Here is a 15179-nt window from a genome sequence, read left to right as displayed (position 1 = left end):
TAAAAGAAAACGTGATTCATCAGACCAGGCTACCTTCATTCATTGCTCCATGGTCTTTGTTCTGATGCTCACATGCCCATTGTAGGTGCTTTTGGCAGTGGACAGTGGTCAGCATGGACACCTTGAACGGTCTGTGGCTACACAGCCCCCTATATACAACAGACTGTGATGCACTGTTCTGACACCTTTCTATCAGAACTAATATTAACTTTTTCAACAATTTGAGCTACAGAAGCTCGTCTGTTGGATTGGACCACACGGTCCAGCCTTTGGTCCCCACACGCATCAATGAGCATTTGCCACCCATGACCCAGTTGACGGTTCACTGATTTTCCTTCCTTGGACCACTTATGATAGGTACTGACCACTGCAGACCAGGAACACCTCACAAGAGCAGCAGTTTTGGAGATGCTCTGACCCAGTCGTCTAGCCATAATATATCCCACCCATCTACAGGTCCCATGATAACAAAATAATCAGTGTTATTCATTTGACCTGTCAGTGGTCATAATGTTATGGCTGATCGGTGTATATAAGGATCAAGTAAAAACATAAGCCTAATGTTCTTAAAACAAAAATCCAAATATGTAATTTTGAACGCAATTTATTTATTTTGTGATACATTTACTTAAATTAGGCATAGGCTTATATATCCAAATTATTATCAAGATTAAAATAGAACAGAGGAATACCTCATTTAGTAATTTTTTTTTTTACATTAGATCATTCTGGTCATTTCTTGTCTCCAATCATGTGGCTTCTCTGCGTATCTCCACAAAAAACCCTCAGTAATTGCAGATACCTGCTCTTTTTCTTACGAGACTCAGCACTCATATGTGGGGGTGATGTACATGCAGGGAATACAGATATGTCTTCTGAGACATTTCCATTTCAATAGGCAATTATTGTGCGGTCTTTATGAAATTTAAAGACATTGTGATGTCCATCATGGTTTAATTTTAGATCCTCTCATTATTAACTGTCTTTGATTATTGGTACTGCACTGTGTCCGTGCCCTGTAGGCCACAGATGATTTCCTGCTGCTTAAACATGATACAGAATACTTCTCATTTTCATTTGGAAGTTTCCAGGAAATAAACTCTGGGCTCGAACCATATAGCATTGTAGAGATGTATGGATTGTAACAGACAGACATACATTTGGACTGCAATCTTATTTTGGCGAGGTGATTTGAAAAGCTACAGATATTACTCCTGAGTCACAGCAAATGGTGTCTGTGATGAAAAATGATAAATGATAGGCCTCATGACTAGAGAGAATAAGGCTATTGTGACCAGATGACCCCATTGTGACCTTATCAGAGCACAGTCCAGACACCAGTAGTCTGAGAAATAACATTGGTCACCAATCTTTGTCAGACTTACAATCTTGCTGTGTCTTTAAATGTCTTACTTTATAAATTTACACAAAAGGGTATGCGAAGAGATTCCATTATCCCTAACATTGTTTTATTTTATGAAATTATTTTGCTAATAAGATACATCAATGCCATTCATTAGGATACTTTAACATTGGAGAGAGTAATTCTTGTTGTAATCATTTTGTCTAGACAGTGTGATTGTACTAGAAAGAAAAAACATTATTCTTTAACATTAAACTTATTTCATATCCTTCCACTGATTTGGTTGAAAGATGACTCCAGTGACATCTCAAATATATACCGTAACTGCAAGCATGGAACATGTGTCTTTTATTGGCTTGCTATAGACATCGCAACTCTACATAAGATGGTGTTATTGCCTAGATATACTGCTAAAACCTGAGATTTTGTTCTGGAACCTACCTTCTGGAAAGTTAAATGTAGCATAGTCCAAATCATTAACTTTGAAAATCTCCTTGAATCATAATTTCAAAGTAGTCTTCCATGTTGACCATAGATGACTGATAGTAAATGTCATGGGCCAAAATATACATGAAATGTATGTAAATCTCCTTATATATTAATGTACCCACGGATAAGTACATGCAAAGTGGAAATTAGTCACCTCATTGAAAATAATGTTTCAATCTCCGTGACTTCTAAGGTGTCCTTTACCTTAGGTTGATTTGCATTCAAATTAATCAGAATCAGAATATGTAAAGTAAAAATCTGTGGGATGCTCCTGATGCTACTGTTCTGTCATCAGTCATGCTGTTCAGTTATGAGACACTGTCATACAGGTACAAATACTAACATGGCAACTTCATTTGTTAATGTGCATCACTGATGAGATTATTTTCAACATTTCGACTGAGGTAATTCGCTAAACACCTCATTATTCCGTACAACAACCTCCTTTTGCTTTGCCGCTCCTGGCAGCAGCAGATGTATCAATGGGAGACCAGCAGCTCCTTGGTGTTGCTCAGTACATTTCACACATGAGCTGTCAGTCTTATACGTAATAAGGTTGATCCTGCTAAATCCATAATTTCATACCCTCCACACATGCTGCTCTTTAATCTCAGTCACAACTGTGTTTGGCATGTAGAACATTAGGTACTCGGAAAGCAAACACACATACACTCACACACAGACACACATACACACTGCACGTAAACACACATACATACACACACACATACCTACTGCACACAGACCATCACTTTTATCATCCTCTTCATAGTCATTCACGTCATAAGGAGATCAACTACTTGTTAGTCTTTAGGACACAACCTGCTGTATCTGAATGGAATTATGCTGAAACATGTTAGCTGATGCTACATCTTCTGTACCTATGTGTTAGACAGTTTACTGAATAACATTTTGAAAATCTACCGAACACCATATAATGCAATCACCTTCTCTGAAAGCTTCTCTGGTACCTGCAGGCTCATGTTAACCTGGTTATTGGGTCTGGGACTCTCCTCGTTCCCAGACGTGATCACTGAAATAGCATTGGAGACTAGTTCCTCTCCTATGCACATGACCTCGTCTGGTTATGTGAGTTCACTTTCTCTCAGGCCATCAGAGGGGATGATCAATATGATCCTCAGGATTCTGTGGTCTAATGCTTCATCCTGGTCAAGACCCAGAGATGCTTTGCACTGGGAGCTGAGGAGATTCTCAATGAGCAGGGATACAATTTAAAACAGAAACCTTTTTAATATCCAGTGATGTTACTATAATTGTATGTTTGTAATATAAAAACTGAATACTATGTTATAATTCAAGTGAACACAGGAAATTGTTCTGGTCTTGGTGTCCTGGTGTCTGTTTAGAAAAGTATCATGGGATATCATGTCATTAAAGAAGTGCGAGTTTATTAAATTAGAAGATTCCCTATATTCTGAGTGTGAAGAAATATCCATAATTAAACAAACATGATGAAACTGCTAACTAGGTGACATTATACGTGTTTTTTCACAAACTCAATTAGGTATTTGATTTTTAGATTTCCTTTTCAACAATTGTGCTTCTTTCAGCATTTGTGTTTGACGCTGATTGTGTTGCACGAAGATCAGCAGATGCTCTACTGCAGAGATGTCCGTTGATAATTATTATCATTCTTCATAGCTCATTTCGCTGTGAGTGACGAGCTAAACTGCACACAAGCACAGGGATATTAATAGAGTGGTTTTGTATGGAAATTAGACACTGATTTTACCAGAATGCAAAAGGTTTTATTCTGGTTGATTTTAAAATGAAGTGTGGCAGCATGGCATTCTTGGAAAATGATCTTACCCTTCAGTATGAGGTTATGTTTTAAGTTATCTGTAATTATTTTTGCACACCTAAGCAATACACTACAAAAGAAAATACAAATGTTCAATGTTAAACTGTTTCACTGTTCTAACATTTTCCTGCCAGAAAACATGAATATTCTCATTGCATGTCACATTCTGAAATACACATGTACAAAAATTAAGAATCTTTGTAGGTATGCCTTTTTTTCTCATGAGGAACAACATAGCTTCAGGAACCCATAACGGTCGCCGTCTTGGATTTTTCTGTACACTGAAAATGTGTCTAAAACTACAGAAATCTTCTCCTGAACCATAGCTCCAATTGACAAATGCGATACAGATTTGTAGGACATATGTCTTCCTATAGAGTGATAAGGAATATATTACAAAACTGCCAAATTATTAACATAATGGTAAATTTACACCTGTAAACATATTTCAGGTGTTTATAATTCAATGCCACATTGATCTAGGGACTTGATGTGTTCCACACATGAGGAAGACACCACAAAATATTACCATGTGCAAGGGCAACTTCATATCTCCAAAAAGTATTTCATAAAAGGGAAATCAAGTTTTTCGCTAACGCTAAAATACTACTTTACACATCCTCTAAAACCGAGACTCCGATTCAATCTCAAGTTCATTGGAAGACTCTTGACAATGTTAAGAATACAAATGTTTGTTGAATGTAAGATGAAAAATAGATTTATTGTGAATATTTGAAATATGCATGCTTGGCTAAATGCTAGGGCCTCTTCCAATGACTGTCTGCCTTCCTTCTCTTACGTGCACGCGTGCTCCAAATTCTCACAGACACATCTAGGCCCCTGACACATACAATGCTTTCTGTCAAGGGTGGACTGACTGTTAAAGAATACATTCTGTGGCTAGGTTGGCCACAGCGAATGCTACTGCTAACAGAAACAGAAGGTCTTTTTCTCCAGATCTATAGAAGTTTAAGTTAAACTATATAAGTTAAATCAACCAAACACAGCATGGTAATTTTTTCTTTTTCTTTGGCACTATGAAACTAAAGACTACACTTAAACTTGTATTTAAGCATGGGCCTGACCAGAGTTATTTAGTTTGGGATGGCACCTCCAGAGACAGTTGGTGACAGAGAAGTGCAGACTAAGTAAGCTAAACATATATTCATGCATTAAGAGGAGATAATAAAAATGTGCAAATGGATGTTGAAATTCAGTGCTCTGAGTTGGCACATGTACAAATTGTAGAAGGTCATGAGTTGGACAACAAGAGAGCAAAATTAATTCATCCTTGGCAAACAACAACAGGCTGAATGGAGATTCGAACAGAAGAGCATGTGGTTACAAGTCAGCCACTCTATCCTCTATGCTACCATTAACTGTTGAGTTTATATGAATAGAAATGACAGAGTAATAGCTTTGGTCAGCTTTGGGACAAAGTTTGAGCAGTTGTAATTGCTTTGACATATCAAGGTGAAATTGCGCATGGTACTTCAGAATGATGTCATCCTGTTTAACTAAACAGATAATCAGAATTATGACAGGCCCTAAGTTGAGGCTGGATTTGAACCTATGACCTTGCACTTTGCGGTACACTGTCTCAGCCCATTGGGCTGTTCTCAATGTTGGGAGATGCCATGGTCAATTACTGTATAAAAAAGTATGCTGTTTTTCCTGTGGCAAGCATTGTTAGTTTCGGTCAAAGTTTAAACAACTGTAATTCAGTCATCTTTTGACATATCAAGGTGAAATTGTGCATGGTACTTCTGAATGATGTCATCTGGAAGCCTATAAGGTTCTAAAAGTCATCAGTCAAAAGGACATTTGCGTTACTGACACATCGACAATGTGGACATTGAATTCAGCCTTAGTCTTGTATTCATTTTTGCTAAATATTGCTTTGAAAGACATGTATCTTACACATCTACAACAAATGCAGGTTTTCTACACACATGATGCCAGAAATCCGATGTGCTGTCTAGATGAAGCGGGATCTCATCTACAGAGCACAAGTTAAAGAAGAGCCAGACCTAGTTCTGGCCCTTCTTGTGTAGTAATCCCCTCAGAATGAAACAGTGTTACCATTATAATTGTTCAGCTAGCAGAGATGGAAAGTAACAAAATACATTTACTCACGTTACTGTATTGAGTAGTTTTGTTGTGTATTTTTAAAGTAGTTTTTAAAATCGGTAATTTAAAATGTAGCCTACTTGATTATGTTTTAAGTGAAGTATTGTATTTCGCTACATTACAAATCCCATCCGTTGAAAGAGTAAAAAAAAAAAACTTTGACTAATGAAAACCGAAAGGAAGCAATTCCGTTTCTTGAGGTCACCGAGTACGGGCGTACCGCGAGACGCTTGTGAAATCGGCTGCAGGATGATAAAATCAGTGGCGGAACTAGAGTTTTATACATGGGGTGGCCAAGGGGTGGCCAAGGCTACTTCAGGGGGTCCATAGTCCAGAGTCTTGGGTCACTGTTTTCATTAATAAATAAAGTATAATCTGCAATTTACCTGTTACATGTCTGTACTGTAGCTCTAGTTGCTCGTCAGAAATTGAACAAAATGTGGATATAATACAAGCAAACCCGCTTTGACAGAACATTGTACTTTAATAGGTAGATACATACCAAGCTCAAAACATTCCGTCTTAAACACCTAATGGTTATATGTCAATGGGAATCGTCATGTTCTCAATTTGGTAGAGCTAGACTAGTGCTAACGTGTAGACGTCTAAAATGTAATTGACGTCATACACATTGTACGGCCTGAGATACTGCTTGACGGCAAGCTCTGGTTACTTCCACTTTTCTCTCGAGACATCGACATCACAGCTGACAGGTTTTCCCTGTCAATACACATGTTAGAAAGAGTTTTGGTTTGCTAATGTTGTTGCTAATGTTGCTAATGATCTGACATTCTGGTTCTGCTTCGGATGCCATCAAGCGGGATCTCTGGTCGTAGTCAGTCCTTCACTAACCAATCAGCATTCGTTAGCAGAATGCTAGCGTGTTATGGGCAACGAAAGGACATAAATACTTGTTCATTCAACTTTCGACCTGTAATCCATGTTGAACATGCAAAAACTACAATCAAATCTGAGATTTCTCAACGACAATCAGGTGAAAGAGACAAATTTAGCCGTTTAGCTCCATAGACTCCCATTCATTCTGCACTCGACCGCGATCACTCCCAGTGGAACTCTGGTGGAACTGCAACAAAATTCGGTACAATGGGGCTTAATAGGGAGTGGCCAGGCTCTCCTTAAACAGGCTCTGATGCCGGGTACAACAACCAACAGATGTAATCCACTGTAGGGCTGAACGATCGCGATGGGAAAGAACGCAATTTTACTTACTTTGGTCACGTGACACGTGACCTTACTTAATTTAAGATCTGTATATGTTTAGTGTTTTGCACCTCCCTGCCACAGTCAATTCCATGTTTGTATAACATACATGGCGAATAAACCGAATTCTGATTCTGACACGCGTGAGTAACGCAGTTTACAGACATTTACATGACAAATTTACATTTAGTCATTTAGCAGACGCTCTTATCCAGAGCGACTTACAGTAAGTACAGGGACATTCCCCCGAGGCAAGCAGGGTGAAGTGCCTTGCCCAAGGACACAACGTCAGTTTGCATGACCGGGAATCGAACTGGCAACCTTCGGATTACTAGCCCGATTCCCTAACCGCTCAGCCACCTGACTCCCAGCTGGGAGTCAGACAGACAAAGGATCAACTTGCACGCTACACTGTACCTTGACCCAGTGCCGCCGCTCCCATAACAAAGAGTATATGGCTGCAGTCTACAGCCTCCTGCCTCATGCCCTCCCGTCTCATGCCCTCCCGTCTCATGCCCTCCCGTCTCATGCCCTCCTGTCTCATGCTTCTACTTTTCAAAATAAAAGCTAGCGTCTGGTCCACTATTTCTCCTTCCTCGTGTCTGGGCCGCTATTTCTCCTTCCTACTTTGGTGTACGTGTTTTTTTTTTATAGCTAGACTACAAACTAAAAATCCATTCTACGGCTGCAGCCTGGGAGGCCCGGTTGAGTTTAGGCATCACAACGACGGTTGAGGTTAGGATTAGTTTAAGGCCAGGAGTCGTTGCAGAGGAGAGAGGTTAAGGTCAGCAAGCAGAGTCAAGTAAGAGCAGAGGTCGAGGTTAAGGTTAGGCACAACCACGACGGTTGGGGGACAATGATGGTCGGTACAGCACACCATGCATTTTGTCACCTGCGGTGTGTTCTTTTTTTTTTAAAGACACTGATGTGTACCTTAAGGAAAATCACAAAAAGAAACCATCAAAGTCTGCAACCATAAATTGCTCTAATGTTAGTTAATATTCGCTAACAAATGTCAACATAAAACGCTGATGCAGTTTTAAATGAAGGTCATCGCAGGTTTCATCAAATACACGTTAACATCAGGGACAGAACAATAACATACAGAAATCAGCAAACTCTATGGATACAATTGTTAATTTAACAGTTTAAACGTTTTTCAATTTATTGCAACAAACATGCTCACGAACTTACCTTTAACTCCATCGGTAAAATAAGTTGCGATTTAGTATTTTTGAACCTCTGAACTTACCGTTGGACAGCCTGGGCAGGAGATGGGAGGGCATGAGACGGGAGGGCATGAGACGGGAGGCTGCAGGCTGCAGCCATACCCATCTCCCCATAACGCGCACTACGCGCTGTGCGTAGGGCACCAAGTCCTGAGGGGGCAGAACGCTCTAGCAAATGGTTGCTGGAGACGTGTTGTCTCAATCAGGCCCTTTGAAGCTTGGAAGCTAGCAGGAGGGCTGATTAGGTAGATTGGGGAGGTCCTCCCCCAATTCTATAGTTCCTTTGCATTGGTGTTTGGTGGGTAATCAGCATACTGAGGGTGTCATGACGGCTGATTAGGTTTGTCTGATGTGATTGAATCACCTTCCAAGTGTGGCAAGATGTTGGCTCCGTGTGGTCTTGCTGACTTCACTACATGTATTACGGCAAGCTCTGGTCACTTCCTTTTTTCTCTCGAGGCATTAACAACACAGCTGACAGGTTAGAGTTTTGGTTTGCTATGACATTCTGGTTCCGCTTCGGATGCCATTGTAGCGGAGACGCTTGGTGTTTGTCCCTGGCTTTGGAAACCCAATTCAATTCTGGTTAGATGTTCAGGGAGATAATTGACTCGTTAATATCTGACTCCAATTTTAGAAATGTGCACAAGTGTGTTACCTGTAACCTTGAGCGCTAAACAGTTAAAGATCCTGTAAAGTAAATTCCATGATTTGCTTCTCAGTACATTATATACGTGTGAAATGAGTTCCTGAAAGCATGTGCAAAGCGCTAAAACTTAGTCGCATCGAAATGTGTAGTTAGACCGTAGAACAGTTTCTCTTCCGTTTTCAGATCAGGTTTTAATGGGCGGGGCCAAAAAGTTACCCATCTACGTCATTTCGACCCATCTACGTCAGATCACGGACTGCTGTAGCCTACTGTTATTGTAGCCTACATCAGCTAGCTAGCTAGCTAGCTTCAGGATGTCTCCCTACATCCACAACTGCATCTTCCCTGGATGCAAAAACTTCAACTGCGCTGCAACACTATTTAATTTCCCTATGTTGAGGAAAGGAAAAATAAGTGGATTGATTTTGTGAAGAGCCACGCTGATGGAAAGCTTCGGATAAACTCCAACAGCCACTTCTGCAGTGGATAAGAGAGTCTGCTAAATTACTAAATGCAGTGACCATTTCACGGCGGATAGTTTTAATATGGACCAGAGACAGACGGGGTTCGCGGACACACGGCTTCTCTTGCAGCACGGAGCCATACCGAGCATCGCCCTCCCGGCCGTTCCTCCTCCGGTCGCACCTGGACAATCCACCGCTGCCAGCAGTTCATCACTCTGTTCTGTGTGCTTGTTATAATTATACTAGATAACCTTTCCAGAGGTAACTCTGCTATGAGTTAATGCAAACCGCTAAATTGATATTAGTCTACTCGGTGTAGAATGATGGTATTTTGGTGAAATGGTAGCTAATGTGTTAGAAGTAGCCTAGTGGGAGAGCTGTCTGCTGTCTCTGGTGTCCATTTTTACTGTTACAGCTCAGGGGAACATTTAATTTATATGCATCTGTATGGTTCACTCATTGAACAAATGCATTCTAATTCTATAAGGTTTTGTTCGGCTTGACGTAGCGTCTATTATCTGGGTCGGAGGTAGGCAGCGAGGGGACAGAGCTTCAGCTCTGACACGCCCCCCCAGTCTCGAAGAGGGAAGACTGCTGATTTTCTTACGATTTCAAAGCCTAATTTAACATACTTGTCTGTTTTTTTTTTTCATTCGAATTTGGATGGGTAGTTAATAACACATTATTCCGTGGTGTGGTGCACAATAATAGTTTATTATCTAAATAGTAAGATAATCAATACAATGATAATGAAACATCATCAAATACAAAACATACCTTCAGAGCAATGGTTAACGAAGGTATTCACAGTGAAGACTAGGCACCTAACGCACCGAAGCTGTATCGTAAACAGAACTCAAAGTGACTTATCCCTATAAATACCCAAACCTGACTAAAATGGGGACACCGGCCATATGACAGAAAAGTTGTCTAACACATACAAATTCAAATTGGATAATTAATCAAGGCTGCAGTAGACCAAGTGGTGCCCTTGCAAGACAAGGGAATATGTTAACACGTTGGTTTGCTGCAAGCACAAACTCTGTAAATCCTGTAAATGTACATGTTACAGTATTACTAGTAATACATAAAATAAGAAACAAAATCATATCAAACAAGACATTAAAAGCTGTTTAGAACTATATTTACAAGAACACAACTTTTAATGATAATTTCAGATTCTTCCTCAGTCCACCTTCCTCTTCAACCGTTGACACACCTCTCCAGAGGTGTGTCATTAAGGTGTGATTGTCATTTTAGCATTCATGCAACTCAACGACTGTCCCAGACGAGTGTCTGGGTGACCAGTGACAAAGGGGCTGCCAAATACAGCCCTACACCATCAAGCGGGATCTCTGGTCGTAGTCAGTCCTTCACTAACCAATCAGCATTCATTAGTAGAATGCTAGGGTGTTATGGGCAACAACGACTCACCCTGTAAGAAATCAAAAGGACATAAGTACTCTTTCATTCAACTTCAGACCTATAATGGGAGGGAGTCAGGTGGCTGAGCGGTTAGGGAATCGGGCTAGTAATCTGAAGGTTGCCAGTTCGATTCCCGGCAGTGCCAATGACGTTGTGTCCTTGAGCAAGGCACTTCACCCTACTTGCCTCGGGGGGAATGTCCCTGTACTTACTGTAAATTGTGGATAAGAGCGTCTGCTAAATGTAAATGTATAATCCATGTTGCACATGCAAAAACTACAATCCAATCAGGTGAAAGAGACACATTTAGCTGTTTAGCTCCGTAGACTCCCATTCATTTTGCACTCAACCGCGATCACTCCCAGTGGAACTCTGGTGGAACTGCAACAAAATTCAGTACAATGGAGCTTAATAGGGAGTGGACAGGCTCTCCGTAGACGGGCTCTGGTATAGCTCTATAGACCTCCATTCATTCTGCACTCAACTGTTAGCGCCCTCATATGGAACTAGAGTGGAACTGCAACCAGTTCAGGTGCCGGAAGTTTCCCGAGAGTGGCAGTTCTCCTATGGTTCTCCCTCCCCATATTAGCACCCAACTTCACTACGCTGGTCACAAACGGCCATGTGTTGACCATTGATGATTGCGTTGACTGTCAAGCCAACGTAGCCAGTTGTTTCTAAACAGTGTGTTTAAGAGCGAGATAGACGAGCTGGCATAACACTCAAGTAGAAGACACACCAAAACCTTACCCCACAATGCAGCGGAGACATTTTGGAAGATTGACGACACAAAGTTAATCATCGAAGTTGAGTAGAATAGGCCTACATGGAGTTGTATGCACGTAGCCTATTTTACAAAGACTAGCCGACGTCAAAATAAGAACAAATGTTGCCACATTGCGTTGGGAATACTGTTGGAGCAGCAAGTTGCCTAAATGAAGCCTATATGCAATGTTTAAGTCAGCTTTTAATGTGAAAAAGGAAAGCTCAGAGAAGGTGAAAGTTCTCTGGCCGCGCCGCTCTCACTTAGCCTAGTCCTAACCAGACTCTTGTACATTTCATTTGTACAGAGAGTCTGGGCTTGCTCCATTGACAAGCGTTAACTTCCTTGCAGGCGGGTACTCTGTTGAAGTAGAGCCACTCTGGATCTGCCATAACCAATCGCTGTCGTTCACCTTAGCCAACTCCTTCACGACTAACGGAGCTAGCTGGAAAATCAAACGAACCCTGTGGGGATCAAAGATTGTTCTTGTTCTGGCTTTAACTTCTGGATATTTGTCAGCGTTGCCACAACGGACCGAATGGCTTCACTCGCGTCTTTCTCCGCCGCAATTATGGAACTACAACACAAACTAGCGCACGACATCAACGTCATCGTTCTCAGCCACTCCCTCTGTTCGCTGATCGGACAGGTAGAAAGTTAACCGGAGACATTTGACTTACGTACTTCAAGCCCAGACGCAGTACAAAAACAAAATCAAAATTGAGCGGAAGTACGTAGGAGAGCAGAGCCAGGCTAGCTCTCACTACGGAACCGACAGGAATCAAGCGCGTCTCCCCTGGAGTTCTTAGTCGAGCCTGCCACTTATCAGCCAATCAAAAAAAAAGAAAAGGGCTACACAATAGCCAAATAGAAAATAGCACTATTGTATCTGGGTAATATTTAACGCAACAACCAATGAAAAGCATATCCTGGAAGTTTTCACGTGATTCTGCTACAACGTCTTCTGAAAGTTTCGTTCACCCACTGAGGAAACCACTGGAGCTCGGCCATCACTTTAAGCTAATTCACAACTTCTTTGACACAAACAATGACAACTTGACTGCTGTTAAAAACAAAATAACAGATAATTAGCATCAGTTTTTCATGAGTGTCTGTAACTTAACCAACACCTGCTCAGAACAAGTAGTTATGTTTTCGTTATCACACGATGACTGACATATTGTCACATTATAAACATCTCTTTCCAAATAGGCTTAATAATTTTATTAGCACTAAATTTACATTTATTCATTTAGCAGACGCTTTTATCCAAAGCGACTTCCAAGAGAGAGCTTTACAAAAGTGCACAGGTCACTGATCATAACAACGAGATATCCCCAATCATTGCGGGTTGGCAAAGCATGAAACATACATTGTGAAAAACCAAAATAAGTGCCAAAGGCCAGAACCACAAGAGCTTAGTTAAACAAGTTACAATTAAACAACATGAACCTCAAAGTGCAAGAGTGTACCTGTAGAAAAGCAAGCAACAACTAGAGAGGGTACAATTTCTGGTGAAATTGTAGGGTGTGCTTGCTTGCGTCGGTTGCACAGGGGGGTCCGTTTTTTTATGACATTTTTACAACTGATATTTCTGTATATTTTATATAAAAATGCATACTTATTATTTATAAAGATTACATAGATTTAAAAGCATGTTTTTTTTGCTGCTCATTTACCACTCAAAATACGAGTGAAGTGTAGAATGAAATAGATGTCTTCTCATTTTCCCTGCAAGAGGCAGCCTCATACATTTGGCAGACCGGTGTATAAATTGACCTAATCTTTATGACTTAAATGTCCTTTTAAGTTTTTCCCTTCTCGTGATATTTTCAGGCATTTAGCCTACTCATTGCATTCATTCATGAATAAAGAACCCCCTTTGAAGATTATTATACGACGTTACCTGGCAGTAGAAGATGGAATCGCGCTTCAAACAGTACCATCTGCTAACTGAAAATATGCCCCCAAAAACGTAAATAAGCTTGACATTTATTTAGTGGAAAAATGCTTTCATAAAAAGATCACTGGTAGCAATCATTGTCAGTAACAACGCAAAGTGCGATATAGCCCTGTGTGGAGAAGCTGCCCCGGTAAATTGTACTACTACAGTACAGTACTAGACTACTGCTGTGTTCGTCTTGGTAGCGATTGCGTTGGTTGAATTCGATTTAACGTTCCGTTGTACGGTTTAGGCTGAAATTAATTATTTTCATGAACAGATTGACAAAGTTTAGGCTGTGGCAATGAAGTTCAGGTTAGTAGTCAGATAGTTTCACCTATTGAAAGACTTTTGATTTAAGTAAGGGGAGTGCCGAACATGTTCTGTCGCCGTTTGACTTCCTAAACAGCTGTGTAGATGTTTTTGTAGTGTGTCTCACGTAGGCTACAGCGTTGCAGTGAGCAACACTGGTTTGAAACCACAGGTAATGATAATTTCACCAACAAATCGTTTACTTGTAATGTAATGTCATAATAACTCCTACAACGAAAATTTATTTGTGAGGAATGTTTATTTTAACGATTGAAAACAGATGCATCATAGACCACTGTAGTATGTGTTGCCCGGGCACTAATGTCATGCTAATGCTTCAGTGAAATAGTAGACTACCGTTTCCGAAAGTAGATGTGGGTCTACTTCCTTAATAATATCAGCTAATATTGTACATTATATTTCACAATTGTGTTTCACATCACAAAGTAAAATGAGTAAATAGTTATCACCCTGGCCTCTTTGCTTGTGGCGTTTCTGCAACTGCCTTGCAGTAAAGCTGTAGTTAGCCTAGCTATCCCCCAAGTTAACAGATGCTAAACGAATGTTCTGCTACAGGTAGTCACGCGTGTTTTCATGACGTTAGTGACGTTAGTAACGTCAGTGACTGTGGCTAGCAAATTAGCCACCGTTAGCTTCACTTTTCGTCACAAAAACTTAACTTGAGCCTAAACCATGCAACGGAACGTAAATAAAAATACAAGCAACTCAATCACTACCAAGAAAAAACTCTTGACACCTAGGTTGTCTATGTAGGCCAAATATTGACAAAGATTTAGGGGGGCAAAAAGAAATACAAATAATAATATATATGTGAGAGAACAAAGGTTGTGCCCTTGCCGAAAGCAAAGCACACCCAATAATATATTTCACAGCGAGTACAAGAATTTTAAATCAGTTACAACTAACCAACAAGAGCAACAAGTCTCTCAATAAGAGTCATTTGTGATCGTGGAGGAAACTAACATCAGGTCCAGCAAATCATTCCTAAGTACCGTTGTACTCCCGGAACGAAATACATTTAATTGTATTGCATAGTCGATGTTATAGGTCACTTTGAAAAACATTTCATATTTTACAGAAACAAGGGGGAAGAGAAGTTCTTCTAAACATCAGGACTACAACTCCTGTTGATTTATTTCCCACTTTTCTGCTTCCAGCGGCTTTGTCCTAGCAGCGAAGCGTCGTAGGAGAGGCAAACGAGCCGGTGCTCTGGTGCGACTCCGTCGGCGTGGGGCACGCACAGCGTTACCGGGGATATTTCTCTCCAACGTGCGTTCACTGAGCAACAAACTGGATGAACTTCAGCTACTGGTGTGGAAAAACAGAGACTTTCATTCATCTTCCGTTTT

This window comes from Osmerus mordax, chromosome 2 (genome assembly GCF_038355195.1).
Source record: "Osmerus mordax isolate fOsmMor3 chromosome 2, fOsmMor3.pri, whole genome shotgun sequence".
Taxonomy (NCBI): domain Eukaryota; kingdom Metazoa; phylum Chordata; class Actinopteri; order Osmeriformes; family Osmeridae; genus Osmerus; species Osmerus mordax.
The sequence above is the reverse complement of the archived record's forward strand: the minus strand, read 5'-3'. Positions refer to the sequence as shown.